Below are 20,822 nucleotides of genomic sequence, written 5' to 3'. Positions count from 1 at the left end.
TCATATAGATTAAACACCTCCAAACAGAATATTACAAACCATGTTTTTTCTAAACAAACGACAAACATCTCAAGATTTTTTCAGCCAAGATGAAATGTTAGTAAGGCCACATCTGTATCTAGTAGAATTGGTGTAAATTAATTTGTAGGACCCGGGTCATTGACCAATCAGTACTTTGATTTAGGAGCCGAATTCCACACAATGACATAACTTGAGACCCATTACAAAATCTCCAACGGGGCCACCAACTGACATGGGACTTTAATTGAATCGGTCTTCTCATATGTGCCAAAGGGATCTTTTGGGTCCCTCTAAGCAAAAAAACACCATGGCCCCATCCTAGTTACCCTAAAATAGACATGTAATATATAAAAATTATTGATATTCAGAAGCAAACAAAAATATTCAACCCATGTAACAGAATAAGTTTGTTAGAAAACTTTCTACTGTGTGATATATAACATGTTATATAATTAGTGGTTTCTTCAAAATGCCAATTATAACTCATCTTTTTTTTTTTTCATGGTCCACGGAACAGAATCCCAAAATGTTTGTACCTTATTTATGCGGTTTTGAGCATATTGAAGCTGACTTTCCTTGTGCTTTTGTGGCTGTAGAGGTGACGTCTTGGAGATCAGGCATAGAGACCTTCAGTGCTTAGCATTTGATTTACTGTGCAAACTGAAACCTCAGAGTCTGCTGCCACCAAATCTTGCAGCAGGCTTTTTAAGACAAGATAGGAGAAAAAATGCTAGAACTGCTAAAGAGATGATGAAGAGGGTCCAAGGTGAGTATGCATATAGAGAGTATACATATATTCACCTTGGACCCTCCTGATCGTGTCTTTGGCAGCCCTCACTCAGTCTGTGCTTTTTGTTATATCTCGTCCTTCAACAGTCTTGGCACTAGGGGGCCCAGAATTCGGTGAACGCAGCCGCAGCCCACTGACAGGGACACTCTTATGCGAGCAACGGTGTTGTGCCTGATCTGCACAAAGTGAGTAGATGAGGGCAATAGCTCAAATTTTTCTATATACCCCTTGGACTTTATCCATTAGGAGCGCTTTTGAGCACTTGAGGGTAGTTGACCACTTGCCTCCTCAAAAATATGGTGGCAAACTGTGATAGTGTCCTCTTTTTACCATGTCCGGTTAGTACAGCCAGGGTTCCTTTAATTTTGATCTTGTGAACTTTGCTTCTAACAGCATATACACTGTGTGCAGAATTATTAGGCAAGTTGTATTTTGATCACATGATACCTTTTATACATGCTGTCCTACTCCAAGCTGTTCAGGCTTGAGAGCCAACTACCAATTAAGTAAATCAGGTGATGTGCATCTTTGTAATGAGGAGGGATGTTGTGTAATGACATCAAAACCCTACATAAGGTGTGCTTAATTATTAGGCAACTTCCTTTCCTTTGGCAAAATGGATCAGAAGAGAGATTTGACGGACTCTGAAAAGTCCAAAATTGTGAGATATCTTGCAGAGGGATGCAGCAGTCTTGAAATTGCCAAACTTTTGAAGCGTGATCAACGAACAATCAAGCGTTTCATGGCAAATAGCCAACAAGGTCGCAAGTAGCATGTTGGGCAAAAAAGGCGCAAAATAACTGCCCATGAATTGAGGAAAATAAAGCGTGAAGCTGCCAAGATGCCATTTGCCACCAGTTTTGCCATATTTCAGAGCTGCAACGTTACTGGAGTAATAAAAAGCACAAGGTGTACGATACTCAGGGACATGGCCAAGGTAAGGAAGGCTGAAAAACGACCACCTTTGAAGAAGAAACATAAGATAAAACGTCAAGACTGGGCCAAGAAATATCTTAAGACTGACTTTTCAAAGGTTTTATGGACTGATGAAATGAGAGTGAGTCTTGATGGGCCAGATGGATGGGCCAGAGGTTGGATCAGTAAAGGACAGAGAGCTCCACTGCGACTCAGACGCCAGCAAGGTGGAGGTGGGGTTACTGGTATGGGCTGGTATCATCAAAGATGAACTTGTGGGACCTTTTCGGGTTGAGGATGGAGTGAAGCTCAACTCCCAGACCTACTGCCAGTTTCTAGAAGACAACTTCTTCAAGCAGTGGTACAGGAAGAAGTCGGTATCGTTCAAGAAAAACATGATTTTCATGCAGGACAATGCTCCATCACATGCCTCCAACTACTCCACAGCGTGGCTGGCCAGTAAAGGTCTCAAATAAGAAAAAATAATGACATGGCCCCCTTGTTCACCTGATCTGAACCCCATAGAGAACCTGCAGTCCCTCATAAAATTTGAGATATACCGTGAGGGAAAACAGTCCACCTCTTGGAACAGTGTCTGGGAGGCTGTGGTGGCTGCTGCACGCAATGTTCATCGTAAACAGATCAAGCAACTGACAGAATCCATGGATAGAAGGCTGTTGAGTGTCATAAAGAAAGGTGGCTATATTGGTCACTAATTTTTTGGGGGTTTTGTTTTTGCATGTCAGAAATGTGAAATTACCTGGTGAAAATAAACAAGTGAGATGGGAGTATATTTGTTTTTTATTAAGTTGCCTAATAATTCTGCACAGTAACAGTTACCTGCACAAACAGATATTCTCCTAAGATAGCCAAATCTAAAAAAACAAACACTCCAACTTCCAAAAATATTAAGCTTTGATATTTATATGAGTCTTTTGGGTTGATTGAGAACATAGTTGTTGATCAATAATAAAAATAATCCTCTAAAATACAACTTGCCTAATAATTCTGCATACAGTATAGGGACATTCAATGCCTTTGTATCTTTTTGTATCCTTTTCCTTGTTTATGCAAGGCAATGATCTTTTCTTTTAATTTTTCGGAACATTCACTTGACAACCAAAGAGTATTTTTGAATTTGATGTTGGAACAGGCTAAGACTCCTCATTATTGCTGTGAGAAGCTGGTGTCTGATAATGCATCATGTTTGCAGCAGGTCACAACTGCCAAAAATTCCCTACTAAGTGCTAAAGACGCTTGTTATGAAGGGGTAATTATCCGACTGCAGAAGTCAGTAAAAGTGGTATTTTGTGTTCAATTTGGAAAAACCACTTGTTGTATCTTTTGTTTTAAGATATTGAGATTGATCTTGTTTCATTGGTTTATTGCAAACAGCAGAAAGTTTGTTATTTTTACTAATAACCTTAATTTGCAATGGGGGTTGAATAATCTTCATTGAAACTGTACAATTACAAACATAAAAATTGTATACAGCTAGAGTAACACTATATAATTAACTGAAAAAGTAAGTAGAATTTTTGGCATTTGATTTAAGACTTTGAATCATCACAGCAGGATGATATGTAACTAGGACTTCATGAGTTACTTTATTACTGTAGATGAGTAAATCAAGCAAAATTGGAATTTCTTTTGCCTCTGCAGATCCCAGTGCACAATAAATATAAGAAGTAAAACATAAAAAAATCCATATTCTCACCTTACCATTCAACTTTCCAGCCCCTTTTCTCCTCACCATCACCTGCTCAGTCCTTGCCATATATTCAGACAACAGGCACTCATGCCGAAATTCAATGGTCTTTGACACAAGACTTTGAGCACTGAGAGGGTTTTGGGTATGCATACGGTAGGTCACGGCACATAGCATCATGACACTATAACCTTTCACACACTTGCACAAAATCCTCTTTGGCTTTATCAAAGCTGGAAAACCCGGGGAAATCAGTGCGAGTGGCAGCGATTTCAGTATGTGACAGAGATGGGCAACGGTGAGGAGCAGGAAGGGGGAGAGATGAGAATAAGGCCGGCGTCACACTCAGCGTAAGACAATACGGTCCGTTTTTTACGGCCGTAATACGGCCGTAATATGGAGAAATGTTCCCAAAATAGTGATCCGTATGTCATCCGTAGGCAGGGTGTGTCAGCGTATTTTGCGCATGGCATCCTCCGTATGTAATCCGTATGGCATCCGTACTGCGATATTTTCTCGCAGGCTTGCAAAACCGACATCTAATGGATTTATGTGCTCAAATGTTCGGTAAAACATATATACAGTATATATATATATATATATATATGTCATTGAGACACATACAGTATATATATATTCTGTATTTATATTTAATTCAGCGCGATATCTGTGAAAAGCCGGTAATTCAATTGCCGGCTTTTCATTTCTCCTTCCCAAACACGACAGAAAATGAGACATGGTTTACATACAGTAAACTATCTCATATCCCCTTTTTTTTGCATATTCCACACTACTGTTAGTAGTGTGTATGTGCAAAATTTGGGCGCTGTAGCTGCTAAAATAAAGGGTTAAAAAAGGAAAAAATTGGCGTGGGCTCCCACGCAATTTTCTCCGCCAGAGTGGTAAAGCCAGTGACTGAGGGCAGATATTAATAGCCTAGAGAGGGTCCATGGTTATTGGCCCCCCCTGGCTACAAACATCTGCCCCCAGCCACCCCAGAATAGGCATAATTAAAATATTTTCACCCCGGCAGATGGATTTACCTCGTGGGACGTGACAGATCATCAGAAGGTATGTATATTGTTGGTTTATTATTTTTCCAAGCGAGGGTCTTCAGGTGGATTGAGAGAGCAATAAAATATTAAAACCACCGGTGTGTTTATTTCATTAAAATACTTTTTAATAACGTGTGTTTTTTAACCCTTTCATACAATTGGATTAATAATGGATAGGTGTCATATTTGACGCCTCTCCATTATTAATCTGGCTTAATGTCACCTTACAATAGCAAGGTGACATTAACCCTTCATTACCCCATATCCCACCGCTACACGGGAGTGGGAAGAGAGTAGCCAAGTGCCAGAATAGGCGCATCTTCCAGATGTGCCTTTTCTGGGGTGGCTGGGGGCAGATGTTTGTAGCCAGGGGGGGGCAATAACCATGGACCCTCTCTAGGCTATTAATATCTGCCCTCAGTCACTGGCTTTACCACTCTGGCGGAGAAAATTGCGCGGGAGCCCATGACAATTTTTTCCATGATTTAACCCTTTATTTTAGCAGCTACAGCGCCCAAATTTTGCACATACACACTGCTAACATTAGTAGTGTGGAATATGCAAAAAAAAGGGGATATGAGATGGTTTACTGTATGTAAACCATGTCTCATATCCTGTCGGGTTTGGGAAGGAGAAATGAAAAGCCGGCAATTGAATTACCGGCTTTTCACTAACACCGCTGCGTATTTCTCGCAAGTCACACTGCTGGTCCGTGTGGAATCTGTATTTTTCTCGCCCTCATAGACTTTCATTGGCGATTTTTTTGAGCAATACGGTAACAAACGCAGCATGCTGCGGTTTTCTACGGCCGTACAAGACTGTATAATACGGATCAGTAAAATACGGCTGATAGGAGCTGGGCCATAGAGAATCATTGGGCCGTGTGTTATGCGTATTTTACGGACGTAGTTTATGCGCTCATACGTCTGTAAAACTCGCTAGTGTGACGGCGGCCTTAGGAATTTTTTTATTTTTTTAACATTTTGATGGCTTTTAATGGTTCAGAAAATAGTGGCCAGTGGTCGTCATTTTTCTGAATCATTGCAGAAACAAATGACAAAACAAATCCACATTTGTTACTAATGCTACCATAAGTGCACAGCCTGGATCCAAATGATTTTCTACAAAGATGTATCACTATGATCACACAGAAGTGTTATCATGAGATCACTGGAACATTGCAGCTGCAGATCTGGGCTTGTATTTACAAGCACTGGTAACTCAGCATAGAAATTTCTTCCCATTTTTATGCACTGAGGGGCATTTTCTGTATCACATTTAATAATTCTTATTTTCAGATGACTCTGCTCTATCGAGAACACTTGAGCATTCTAATTTTGGCATACAGCTGCACCTGGTCTCAGACTGTACATAGATCAAATTACTAACATACGGATGATGTTTTATTTTCTTCTTGAGTCTTTTCTTTATTCATTGCTTGTATATGAAGACATATTACTTGGCAGTCATTGATGATACAGATTTCCTTTTGTCTTGTCTTTATAGTGGACCTGTCACTGGGTCAAAGTGTCCAATTTTTGCTCTTATTTTATTCCTGCTGCTCTTACGAGTAAGTCATTTGTTGTGTTTCAGAAAACTACAATATGGTTGCTTGCAGATTGGCTGGGGTTACATAGCCTATGCTTTATACTGAATCTGTACACCACTCTGTGTGCACGCTCAGACAGGAGCTGTGTACTCCTGTCTGCTAGGCTGCACAATATTTGGAAATTTATTAAGCAATTGGTGGGGGTCTATTGGTATGTTTAAAGTTTAATTACTCTAAGAGCTGAAGGAATGTTTTTAATTTTGTCTATCCACATTCTAACACTTTGGACCTGATTTATTAAGGTGTTCATGCCAGAATTTGTAGGTAAAACAGAATATTTTTGTACAACTCGGAAATTGCTCAAAAATATTGTGACATTTGGCATTTACATGCCAGTCTTCGAAAGCTACACCAATATGGGTGTAACATGGATGGTATGTAGCTACGTAAGCTCATCAAATTCATAAAAGGTTCCACCAGTGGCGCAACTTACTACACAAATGCACTTCAGTCCCCTACTGCCGTACATTTCCAGTTTCGCAAGTTAGTTAACAGATGTACCTAATTCATTAACTAATGTGAGCCTCTTAATAAAGTACTTCAGCCAGCTTATTCATGAAGACTGGTGAGCACAACACCAATCTTAATGAATTAGCTCCTTGGTTTTTAGGTGCCATTTTGGGATACTATAGAGTGTAATTTTTTATAGTGGGGGGAAAAGCCTCTTTAAGCCTAATGGTGTTTAATTAGATACAATGGCAGCCATGGACTAGTACAGGTCATCAAGTCATCTACCATGTTTGAAATTGTTCCTAAGAGAGAGTCTAATAGGCTGCTAGAGCATTTTATAGAAATATTGAAGTGTTTTGTGATCAACCAAGGGATAACATGTTAAAATCCCCTAATGGGACTAAAAGTATTATGGAACTCAAAACTGTACTGCATGCTGAACAAAAAAATAATGTACCCAGAGATGCAATTGCAGTGTATGTCACAAATAAAACCAATTAAGGGGAAGCTATCATCAGAAAATAATTAGGGATGAGCGAACATGCTCGGTGATCACTCAAGAATCTGGGTGCTTGGATGTACTCGACGAGCATAAGCCAGGGCTCGAATTTGAAACTCTTATCCCTGCCCCCATGTTTGGCACCTGTTACACAGCCAATAAGCATGCATGGATTGCCTAAGAGGCACTGTAATGCCATAGCCATCTTGGTAGTGGCATTACTGTGATTGGCTGGCTGTATGACATCATCAGGGGTTATAAAAGGACAGGTGCCACCATGCTTGGCACACTGATGACATTACACAGCTCAGGGACAGTTCTTATTGGAGGCAGAGAGTTTGTCCAGGGCTGTGTGTGCTCAGTTGAATGAATCAAAGTCCTCTAGCATTGATACTTGTGCTTATTCTGAAAAATCATACTAACAGCTAACTGCATTGTGGAACATTTTGGTGGTATATAATACTCCAAAAAAGCATTGAAAAAAATCTGGATTCAATTCCTCATGAGTACAGTGCTACATGCTTTGTGGTACATTTATGTGTTATGTAACACTCCAAAAAAGCATTGAAAAATTGATGGGGGTATAACAAAGAGTTTGGGACTTGTCATCACATCTCGTTCAACCATCAGGCAGTAGAGATAGAACACTTGCCTTGAAGGCTTCAAGAGCTGACGGCTGGAACCAGGGTCATGTTCCTCAAAATGGAGGGGCAACATTGCTGCTATGCGGTGGGTATGATCCAAGAAGGAAGGGAGCAGGATGAACCTTTCTTGAGGAATGAACTGGCCTGGAAGAGGCTACTTGAGGCAGCTCGAGATGGGTTATTAGCACCTCATGGGAATCGGGCCCCAGGAAGCAGGTGGAGGCAGTCTCCCCAGCCTCCCGAGGAAGGAAAAGAAGAAGCGGACACCTAAAGAGGATTGCACTTTGTGCAAAGCATTTATAAGTGAAGGAGTACAGCAACTACACTTTAACAATATTTAAATGAAGCCTGCCAGTTGTTGCCTGTCAGGAGTCTATGGATGACTGGATGACTCCTTATAATTTTTTCCTGGCTTTTCACTTTCTGCAATGCTTTTATAAGTGTAGGATTACAGCAACTATACTTTAAAAATACATGAATGAGGCTTGCCAGTTGCGGGTCTATCGATGACCCTGATTATAATTTTTTCCTTCCTTTGCACTTTCTGCAAAGCCTTTATGATTGTACGCGTACTGTATATCAACTAAACTGTCAAAATATTTACGTTCAAAGATTTTTTCTGGAATCAATTAGTCATCAATACAGTTTAAAGTGGTTGTTACATTACAGTGGTATGTAACACTCCAAAAATGCATCGAAAAGTTTTTCTGGATTCAATTACTCATCCATACAGTATTATGTGCTTTATGCTAACATTTGGTGGTATGTAACACTCCAATAAAAGTTCCAACATTTTTTTAAGGATGCAATTGGTCATCCATACAGTTTAACTTGGTTCTTGTTACATTACAGTGGTATATAAAACTCCCCAAAACACTTCAAAAAAGAGTTATGCATTCAATTATTCATCCATACAGTCTAACATGGTCATTGTTACATTACGGTGGTATATAAAACTAAAAAAGGGTTACATTTTTTATGGATTCAATTACTCATCTGTACAGTTTAACGTGGTTCTTGTTATATTACGGTGGCATATAAAACTCAAAAAACCTTCAAAAAAAATTTACGGTGGGTTAAAATTTTTCAAAAACACTCGAGCTGGTGCAGTTCACAAAATATTTTTGTTCAAAAAATTGGCTATTGTCGTATATACTGTAGAACCTGCTTTGTGTTCACTTTTGTTAGTTTGAAATAAAAAAAACTGGCCGCCTACAGGTGTACAAATTTGGTTGTTAAAAAATGTACTACTGTCATACATACTGTAGAACTTGCTTTGTGTGCAATTTTATTTGTTGGAAATAAAAACCAAAATTGGCCTTCTACAAATTTGGTCCCTCGATACTCAATCACCAGCCGACACTATTTCTCCTGGTGTGGCATCCCCGCCTTGTACAGCACATGTCCAGGAACATTACTCATGTCCTTACCAATGAAGTTACTGGGATTGTCCAATTAACGGCTGACACTTGGACAAGCGCTTGTGGCCAGGAATGCTACATTTCACTTACAGCACACTGGGTAAATATTGTGGAGGTTGGAGCCGAGTCCCACCCTGGCACGTCACATGTGATACTGATGTCGAGGATTGATGGCCCTACTTCTATCAGGGCTTCCTCCATCTCCTACACTAGTTCCTGCAACCCCTCGTGCTCCTCTTAATCCTAATGCTATCTCAGAGCACACATCAGTTGGAAGCTCTGCAGCACTGCTTCAGCGAAGTGGCAACAGGCCCTACTAAAGCTAATTTGTCAAGGAGACAAACCGCACACCACAGCACAGTTATTGACCTGGAGCAGTTTGCTAAAGAAAAGTGGTCCAAAATTCCAGTTGAGAGAGGTAAGAAGCTTCTTGATGGGTATAGGAAGTAATTGATTGCAGTTATTTATTCCAAAGGGTGTGCAACCAAATATTAAGTTGAGGAAGCCAACAATATAACCCAGCCCATTTTTGGAGCTTTGTGTGAAATTATGTCCAATTTTCCTTGTTTTTTTGTTTTGTTTCAATACATACAAAGGAAATAAACATGTGTATAACAAAACATGTGTAATTGCAATAATTTTCTGAGAAAAATATCTTATGATATAGATATGCTAATATATCAAGGATGGTTGAACAATATATTAAGTAGTAAACTGGAAGCATTGCTTGCATTTACAAGCACTATTCTACATTAGAACCACAAGAAAAAAAAATCTCCACTGAAAAACATGTAATTTTATGAGTTATGCATTAAAAATATCACAAAAGCAAATAATGGCACCCCCCAAAAAAATATGAGCAGAGTTTAGTGTACATGCATCCAAATTCAGCATATACAGGACAATAAAGGGGCAGCTAGGGCAAGAAATAGAAATTAATAGGGTCATAACCCCAATCTCAGCAAATTAGCAATGCCAGTCAAAGATACACTGATATACGAGATGTTAATTGTGCAATTGCTATTAAAAATTATTGCCCCTGGCTAGGTAGATAGGACTAAAGATGACACACTTGATAAAAATGCTTTCCCTGCTTTGCCCTATCGGTGCTCTAGAAAGATGTCACTCTTCTTGCCTATTCTTATGAGGAGCATTTAGATTTGGTGCCTAGAGCAACACCAGCTGTACATTCAACCTTGCGAAGGTGTGATTTCTAACAAAGCACTGGCAGGGTATCCTGTAGCCCACAAATTAAAAGGGATCTGCCTTGGATAAAAAAACCACAGGAAAAAAAACAAAACCTGCAAAATTGGATTATAGCGAATCAGCAGTTGCTATCCTACAGCCAATACTACAAGACAGACAGTAATTACCTTATAATACAACAGCATTAAAACAGCTCAGAAAATGTGCTGAGAGGATTTTATATTAACTTGGCAGAGAGGATAGAGCAGTAATCCACTTAGAACTATCTTATAGACTCCCCCGGTCTGGGTGTCTGACATACTTTACACATATATCTATTCGAACTCAAATGGGTCAAAGTAAAAAGGTAAAGGTCAGAAAAGTCTAAGTGTACTAGTACCCAATTTGACCAATAGGTTTACTAATAGTAAATATACTGTTTATGTCATGGAGAACTGTGCGTGGTAGCTTGTCAGCCTGTACAGGATTTGAACTTTCACGGGGGCCACTGGGTTGGGACTACAGAGTAGCTGCTGGCCGGTAGAGCAGGCTATAAAAAGATAGTCAGGAAATCGAGTCAATACCAGGTCAGAAACAGGAACAAAACTGTCAAGCAACAGAATAGTCAAAAACTTGCACCAAGGACAGAAACAGGAATCAACCCAGTAAAGCTGAAGCAAAGAAACCAGTAGTGAACCAGAGTAACATGAATTTGCACTGGAAACAAGAAGCTTGTGGTTTATATAGTGTGAAGCCTCTCCAAAGGTTCACAAAAGGGAGGAATTAGAAATCAAAATGAGTAGAAAGTGGATCTAGCTCAATGCATAAATTTTTTTTTTACATTTTGTTAACACGTTAAAACATTTTCACAGGTATTTGTGGTCCATAAATTGTAATCTCAAAACATTAACGCATCAAGAGTAAGGGCACAGAGTGCACCAGAAACATGTTAATGTTTTAATATTCCAATTTAAGGACCACAATGCTTGTAAGCACTGATGCATGTGAAAATCTTTTAATAATGCGTTAATAAAATTGAAGATTTTTTTTATCCGTTAAGCTGGATCCCCTTTCTAATTATTTTCATAGCTATCGTCTTTGGCAGTGATGTTTGTTCCAAGCCCTGGAAGGATCAAGCAAATACAGTGAGCTTCCTTTTTGTTTTTCCTTCTTCTTAGTAATTAGAAACCTAAATTCAGGAAATACAAGAATACATAAAGGTTACATAGGTGCGCTGCCAATGATGTTAGTGAGGATGCGGTAATTAAAATAAGTACCTTTCATTTAGGATCAAAATCAGAAACCAATTTTCGGCTCCGGAACAGAGCCTTCATCAGGTGTAATCAATGATAACACCTGATGAAGGCTCCGGTCCGGATCTGAAAACTGGTTTGTGATTTTGATCCTAAATAAAAAGGTACTTATTTTAATTATCGCATCCTCACTAACGTCTTTGGCAGCGCACCTATATCAGCTTTATATATTTGTATCTTTCCCGCTTCCCTTTGGTGTACCATGTATATTGCTGGTGTTGCACCTCACTGCCTACACTCCAAGTCCTACAACCCTGCACCACTTAGAGTAACAAGCCATTTTAGCGCCACCTTCCCAACCTGATTTCATATTCAGGAATTAACCATCCAGCTCCATGCCTGGAAAGCACCATAAGTCCCAGAATATAAAACAGAACAGCTGCACTGTCACACTGATAGACCTGCAGCAATGTTATAAATTACAGTAAATGAATGTGAATGAAATACAGTAGTCACTTGTCAAATGACGACAGACCCTTCTTCAATGAAAGCCACCCACCAGAATGGTCAACAATGTATTACATTATCTTGACCTTTCGGCCTATGTCGGGCTGGTATATGGTGGATATAAAATGGTATGAAATAGTATAACAGACTACACTAATTGTAAGGACTATATATGACAAATAAAAATGTTTTTTTTTACAAAAGATATATATGGTCAAAGTATCTATCTGTATTCCTATACAATGGGACTAATTACAGCCCTAAATGGGAGCACATAGGTAGAATAGAGGGCAATTGCGTGATGTCAACAAAGTCTTACTTAGCAAATGATGAAGCCCTCTTTATACGGTACAGTCATATTCATGGGTACATGGACAAGGATTGTCTTGATGAATGTCCAAGTCAATTTATCGAAATTAAAAAAAATCAAATATACACATATTTGGTATTGCCGTGTTCAGAATCGCCCGATCTATAAATATAAAAAAATAATTAACCCGATTGCTAAACGATGTAACAAGAAAAAAATTAAAAACGTCAGAATTACATTTTTTTGGTCGCTACTACATTGCAATAAAATGCCATAACAAGCGATCAAAACATTGTATCTAAATCAAAATTGTATCAGTCAACTCAGCGTGCAAAAATAAGCCCTCATTCAGTCCCAGATGACAAAAAATGGAGACACTACGGGTCTCGGAAAATGGAGCCTTTTTTTTTTTTTAAACAAATTTTTGAATTTTTTTTACCACTTAAATAAAAAGAACCTAGACATGTTTGATGTCTATGAACTCGTAATTACCTGGAGAATAATAGAGGCAGGTCAGTTTTAGCATTTAATGAATATAGTAAAAAAAAAAACAACTGAGGAATTGCACTTTTTTGCAATTTCACCGCACTTGGAATTTTTTTCACATTTTCAAGTACATAATATGTTAAAACCAATGGTGTCGTTCAAAAGTCCTCACATGGCCATATTGACCCCCCCCAAAAAAAAAAAGTTATGGCTCTGGGAAGAAGGGCAGCATAAGGGGTTGATACTTTAATTTTTACTCCCTTTAGAGTACTTTAAGACTCAGATCTCTTGATTGCTTGTTCTATGTACTGCAATATACAGTATTGCAGTGTATATTGTCAGCCGTGATCTTCTATGAAGCCCAGCATATCTCTGAGCTTCACAGGAATACTAAGATAGCAGTCATGGGGACCTTCAGAAGCACCTCAACTGCAAAGGTTACCCATTGCTACCCTTTGATCGCATTGTTGAACACTTTATTAAAAGTCAATGTCAGAAATTGAATCTACTTGGTTAAACATTAGCAAGTGGAGCAGAGACATGTGGAGCAAGATCAGCTCCTGAGCCTCTTCCACACTTGCAGACCCCAGCATGGACACACTGTTAAAATTACTTGCACTAAGAGATTAAGGAGCTACTTTTTCACCTTTTCACCCTTCTTCTGCACACTTAGAGTACTCATGGACTAGTGACACAGGATTGGGGAAAAAAATAAACAAGCCAAGAATCACTAAAAAGGGCAAACCCAAAATCAAGTAGGCTAAGCCTGAATGGGATGCTGACCGCTTCAGTCATGATCCTCCTAGGTTTCGTTCCAACCCCGCCAAGATGAACCGAAGAGCAGCAAATGACAATGGAAAACAATGTAGGAATGTAGATAGGTAAGTTGGTATGTTTTATGGCATTTTCACATACATAAAGGTATGCAGTTTATAAACCTCAGCATACAGAACTTACATAAGTCTGGCGAAATACCTGATCTCCAATTAACAGCTGCAACAGCAGAATGTTGACAATGTGATACAGCTGGCACCCACTAATGATGGGGTGAGCACCGCGCCTGTGCTGCATTACTACTATCAGCTATTTTTGGTACTATTATGGTACAAGGCTTGGATGCGTTAATCATTGTTAGCGATCCACTCTTGCTCCTATGCAAACATTAGGCTATTTTAGATCTCAGGAGAACCTCTCAGTCACATGCTTGGTTGCTACCTGGATTGATAGTATCACACGATAGTAGACTTTCTCTAAGAATGCCGTACTTGGTGCTGTCGGTGCGACACAAATTGATCCTTTAGTGCCACTGTTGGAAAAATACGTGTGATTTATGAAGTTTTGTTGAGCTGTTTGTCGATTTTATTGTGTTAGCACAGAATGACTCAAACCTCTAAAGCAATCTTGCAGAGTTTTATGTTCAAACCCAGAACCAGGTTTGGTAAATTGTGGCAGCCATTTGACTTTGTTTGTTTAAGTTGATTTTCCCACAAGTAAAAAGAGTTCCCATGTTTACTAATAATCTCTTGTAATCACAATTATGAGATTACAGGAGATCACATTTCCACTAATCTATCATTTATGATACAGGTGGTAGCTGCTTTTAAAGAGGACCTTTCTTTGGATTTTTTTTAAATTTAAACTGGGGTAGTCCAATTTGAGTTGCACCACTGATTCTGGAATATATTTTCTTTTTTTTCTGTGACCCTCCATTCCAAAGTTATGTCTCTTGGTAATAAAAATGCAAATTTTCGTACCAACCAATTGAGCATACACCACCAAACTTCTCTTTGTTTTGATTGGTCAATGTCAGAGAGGAAAAAACAAACGCCCACTGAAAATTTCTGTGGAATATCCCAATTGGTTGGCTGGAAAAATGTCATCTTTTTTACTGGGGAAGCATAGCATAACTTTAGAAGGAGGCACATAAAAAAAGAAAAACTGTTCCAGAATCGGTAAAGCAGCATTAATTGGTTGAGGTATTCAGTTTAAATGAAATATCCATTGAAAAGTCCTCTTTAAAGGAACAGTAAACAAAAAAAACTAATTTTCCAGAAATTCCTCCCTTGATCTTCAAATTTTCTTGGAGTTTTAAAAACTGAGAAAGTTATGGAGACAACTTATCTGGTCTGTCTGTCACAAGAGATCAGCAATGTCTCTCTCCTCTACCTCACAACCCTATATTTAGCTATAACATAATTGGCTGCAGCAGGAACCTCCCCCCTTTCTATCCGGTCATACAATAGGAAAACAAGATTGCTAAACCAAACCCACCTTTAATAAGCCTCACCTCTCAGTTGGTCTGCAGCTAAAAACAGAACAAATCAGCATGCCATTATCACTCTCCTGGATAGTTGGACCCCTCCAAACTTTATCATGTAATTTACAGAGTTAAGCAATAAGATTTGCAGGACTCTAGTACAGTGGCCACAACATTAGTTCGTGAATGCTGGACCAAAGCTTTGCAAACCTCATCCTAGCAGCTAGCATTCCTGGCACTTCTGACTAGTAGGCTTGGCGTAACGCCTTGCTCGCATCATGCTTCAATGATGACCCCTTACCAAGTCTGCAAATCAGGAAAGAGGCTGGGGTTTCCGGTAGGTAGGTGGAAATTTTCAGGGGTGTGGTCCTGTGGTCATGGACCAACAATATGGCCGGAGGTCCGGGTACTGCTACTCTTTTTGCTTAATTCTAGTAATTTATTACCTGCTTTGGGCCACCTTTTGGAACACTTTTGAGGAATGTCATACTTCAGCTAAAATCTGTGACTATTAACTGGTAGTCTGATGCACTCCTCCTGCTCCCTCAAAGCAATGGGAGTTCCACGGGATACCCAAGCCATGTTGAAGGAAAGCGGCAGATTGGTGGCACAATGTGTAACATGTTACATTTTTGTATGAGCCTGGAGGGACGCCAGTCTTAATACATGTACCCTATAGTCTACAGCAGAGTTTCAAAATGTGCTCCTCCAGTAAACTCAATGGGTTAAGTCCTAAATATTTATCACAGGAAGGAAACTTAGAAAACCCTCACAACTTGATCCGTGGAGTTTCCTGAGGACTAGAAAGGAGAAAAACTAGCCTATTTTTTGTACTGAATGATCCCAATCACGCACCTCTCCCAGGCAGGTCTTATTACAGGATATGTGTTAAAAGGAATGTGTCAACAGCAAAATTAAAAACACTATTGTTTAAATCTGTCTTTTATGCTACATTTATTTTATGTTTTTAATTTTTCATACCACTAAAAAAAAAAGATCTTGAAATTTTCACATTGCCAACTGAGCCTAATGCTAGATTCATACATCTGGTTCTGTCCTGATGACTGCTCAGCAGACTCATTAGCATCACATATAGTCAAGTAAAAAAGGCAGCACACTGCAGCGCTAAGACATGCAAATATGAAACATGAAAACTGAACTGCAATACTGCACTAGAAATATGAAAAATGAGAGCGTTTAGCGCATAAAAATGGCCAATTTTATGTGTACCTGATAGCCCCTTTACGGCATCTCTCGTATATCAGGTCCTACGCTTGCCTACCTCGCTGAGAATAAACGTCTCCATGTGAATGGGTACCTGTGAAAACCTCTTCCTAGACTCATATTCTCTCTCTCTGTGGAGGGGTACTGGACCTGCTGCGATTAAAACACCTGGGCTAGGAGGCGGAGTGCTCAGTCAGAAGGCTAAATAATATATTTGAAAAAACTGACCGTCACATCCATACATAGACTAAGTGTGAACAGGTGCTGAACCTAGAGTAACCAACTCATATATAGTCAAGTAAAAAAGGCAGCACACTGCAGCGCTAAGACATGCAAATATGAAACATGAAAACTGAACTGCAATACTGCACTAGAAATATGAAAAATGAGAGCGTTTAGCGCATTTTTTACTTGACTATATATGAGTTGGTTACTCTAGGTTCAGCACCTGTTCACACTTAGTCTATGTATGGATGTGACGGTCAGTTTTTTCAAATATATTATTTAGCCTTCTGACTGAGCACTCCGCCTCCTAGCCCAGGTGTTTTAATCGCAGCAGGTCCAGTACCCCTCCACAGAGAGAGAGAATATGAGTCTAGGAAGAGGTTTTCACAGGTACCCATTCACATGGAGACGTTTATTCTCAGCGAGGTAGGCAAGCGTAGGACCTGATATATGAGAGATGCCGTAAAGGGGCTATCAGGTACACATAAAATTGGCCATTTTTATGCGCTAAACGCTCTCATTTTTCATATTTCTAGTGCAGTATTGCAGTTCAGTTTTCATGTTTCATATTTGCATGTCTTAGCGCTGCAGTGTGCTGCCTTTTTTACTTGACTATATATGAGTTGGTTACTCTAGGTTCAGCACCTGTTCACACTTAGTCTATGTATGGATGTGACGGTCAGTTTTTTCAAATTCATTAGCATCACAGACAGGATTTCAATGAAAGGTGAAATCCTACGGAATACACAATAAATACACAAATCAATACACAATAAATAACATAGGATCTGATCCACCAGTCACAAAAGGAGATGTCACAGCTCACCTCCTCCTCCTGAAAAGCTCTCTTGTACAAGACAAAAAATCAGATTGAGTCTATGACTCTCTATGTGCAAGTGTCTGTTGAAAGGAACAAAGTATGAGCCTCATAATAGCCCTACTAGCCAGTCTAAAAAATATCAAGGTTTCTGATTTTTGGTTAAAATAGATTATTATATGGAAAACAAAAAACGAAATAAAAAAATGTAAATTAATATTTATTTAACATAAAAATCTGAATTAACCCCTTCTTGCCGCAGCCCTTTTTTGCTTTTGCGTTTCTGTTTTTCGCTCCCCTTCTTCCCAGAGCCATAACTTTTTATTTTTCCATCAATATGGCCATGTGAGGGCTTGTTTCTTGCAGGACGAGTTGTACTTTTGAACGACCCATTTGTTTCACCAAGTCGTTTACTGGAAAACAGGAAATAAATTCCAAGTGCGGTAAAATTGCAATAAAGGTGCAATTCCACAACTTTTTTTTTTTTTTTTTTTTTACCATGTTCACCAAATTCTAAAACTGACCTTCCATTATGATTCTTCCAGTCTTTACGAGTTTGTAGATACCAAACATGTATACGTAGATTGGATTTTTTTTCCAAGACCCGTAGCGTTTCCATCTTTCACTCACTGGAGCTGGGCGAGGGCTTATTTTTTTGCGTTCCGAGCTGAAATTTTTAATTATACTATTTTGGTGTGGATGTGATCTTTTGATCGCCCGTTATTGCATTTTAATGCAATCTGCGGCGACCAAAAAAAACATAATTCTTTTTGCTACTACATTTACCAATCAGATTAATTCTTTTTACAGCTTGATAGATCGGATGATTCTGAACGCGGCGATACCAAATATGTGTATATATATATATATTTTTAATTGTTTTATTTTGAATGGGGCGAATGACGGGTGATTTCAACGTTTATATTTTTTAATTTTTTAAATATTTTTAAAAACATTTTTTTTCACTTTTCACTTGCTTCAATAGTCACCATGGGAGACTAGAAGCTGAGATAACCCTATCACTTCTGCTAGACACAGGCAATGATCAGATTGCCTGTGTATAGCAGAAATGCTCCCTTGCTATGAGTGCCTACCACTGGGCTGCGCTCACAGCAATCTGGCAATGACAACCATAGAGGTCTGCTGCAGACCTCTGGTTGTCATGCTGACCCATCAGTGACCGCGATTATGTGACGGGGTCACCGATGGGCGGAGTTAGTGATGCGCTTCCGGCTCAATCACATTAAATGCTGCTGTCAGAAATTGACAACAGCATTTAACGGTTTAACAGCCGCGGGTGGATAGGGAGTCTACCCCAGGCTGTTAGAGGCACATGTCAGCTGTTCAAAACAGCTGACATGTGTCGAGAAAGATGCGGGCTCAGCGCTGGAGCCCACATCAAAGTTTGGACAGTGTGCCCCTGGTGACTCCATCTCTGTTTTTGAATGTTATTCATTTTTGATAATAAAGTTTTTTCTAAATTTTACCACATATGCCTTGCTGGATTTCCAATTCCTTTCACAGATAACACAATAAAGTGAGGGACACAACATGCGCCGTATTGCGCATGTCGTGAAGGGGTTAAACAGTAGGTCATTTTCTGATGACACATTCTTGATAAAGACGTTCTTCAGGGAACCAAGCAAACAAAGTTCTCTCAAGATATGAGTGACATTCAGTTGTGTCAAAATTAATATATGTGGGATAATTCTTCAACTCAGGGTAGAAAATATCTCTGTCATCTGGGAGAACACATACTTCACATAAACAGTGGGTGGCTAAATTTTAGACAAAGCCTTAGATTTGCTGTAACAACTATTTTCTACATCATTTTTTTTCAGGGGTAGCAAAAACTCAGGGTCAGATTCCTTTTAAGGGGTCTTTCAGACATCAGTTTGTCCAGTACATGTGGTGACAGCTTTCACATGTGCCAGAGACACTTTACACACGTAGACCCATTCAATTGAATGGGTGATGTGCACATATCAGTGTGATTCCATGGACCATGTGTCCATGGGCAAAACTCGCTGGCATTTCCGTTTTTTAACAGTAGCATGGGATGCAAAATGTCCTGCACACGTGCACACTTATAACATCCGTGTGTCATCAGTGTGACATGTACCGGTGCTTGGGAATCAGCGCTACTGTTCATGCTGTTCCCCGGCACTGGGTGCTGAAGAAAACTCACATCACTGTCTCCTACTCACGCTGTGATCAGCACTGGCAGGCGACAATGTTGAGAGTTGTCAACTGTTAACAGCGACAGCTGGCGGCAGTTGATGGGACTGCTACTCCAATCAACCTACACCTGCTGCAGCTAATAACAGTGAGAGCAGGTGGCAGCTGATGGGAGTATTTATCAGTCGCCACCTTCGCTATAAATAAATAAAATTGATGTGGTTTCCCCAGAAGTTTTCATAACCAGCCATGCAAAACAGACAGCTGCGGGCTTAAACCTAAGCTGTCAGCTTTAACAAGGTTGGTTATCAAGAATAGAGGGGTCCACATGCTGTTTTTTTTTAAATGATTGTAATAAATCATTAAAAAAAACGTTGTTGAGTCCCCCCAGTTTTGATAACCAGCCAAACTAAAGCAGACAGCTACAGGCTGGGATTCTCAAGCTGGTAAGGGCTGAACTGCAGTGACCTCAGCACTGTGAGAAAAAGTCAGTAACTTCACGGTAGTTCACAGTGAGAAATTTCTATGCAAATCTAGGATTAGTAATGGAGAGGTGTCTAATAGACACCTCTCCATTACTAATTCGTGGGCTTGATGTCACCGGACAATATAAAGGTGACATCAACCCCACAAATATGAACCCCAATGGCTACCACCACAAGACAAGTGGGAAGAGCTTGGCAGAGTGCCAGAATTGGCATATGTACTAGATGCACCTTTATCCATGGCCCCTTACCAGCCTGAGAATACCAGTTCCCAGCTGTCTGCTTTAGCTTGGCTGGTTGTCAAAAATGGGGGGGACCCCATGTCATTTTTTAAAATTAGTTATTTAAATAATGTAAAAAAACAGTGTGGGAACCCCTCTATTCTTGATAACCAGCCTTGCTAGAACTAACAGCTGAGGGCTGCAGCCCGCAGCTGCCAGTGTTGCCTGGCTAGTTATCAATAATACAGGGGAACCCACATATTTTTTATTTTTATTTATTTATAAAGCAGGCTGCGGCTTATGAATACTCTCATCAGCCGCTGCCTGCTCTCGCTGTTATCAGTTGAATACAACTCTCAACATTCTCCCCTGCTAGCGCTGATCCCTAAAAATTGCTACATTTTTTAAAAAAGTGATGTGGGTTCCAGTGTATTTTTCCGCTGATTCCCAGGTGCCAGTACGTGTGATACTGATACCACATGTATTAAACACTCATACACACGGACATGGATACCTCCGGTACTGTTTTTTTCCAGTACTGGAAATTTCAGGACGTGTGATA

At 39.6% G+C, this 20,822-nt stretch overlaps 1 protein-coding gene across 2 annotated transcripts in view; it reads right to left on the bottom strand.

Annotated features, from left to right (window-relative positions):
• LOC143784497 (sodium channel protein type 2 subunit alpha-like) overlaps positions 1 to 20,822 on the bottom strand; it is a 230,078-nt gene that overhangs the window by 32,662 nt on the left and 176,594 nt on the right. The gene's annotated exons all lie outside the window — the stretch shown is intronic.

The sequence above is a fragment of the Ranitomeya variabilis genome, chromosome 7, assembly GCF_051348905.1.
Source record: "Ranitomeya variabilis isolate aRanVar5 chromosome 7, aRanVar5.hap1, whole genome shotgun sequence".
Classification (NCBI taxonomy): Eukaryota; Metazoa; Chordata; class Amphibia; order Anura; family Dendrobatidae; genus Ranitomeya; species Ranitomeya variabilis.
This window is presented reverse-complemented; position numbering and strand designations above follow the sequence as displayed.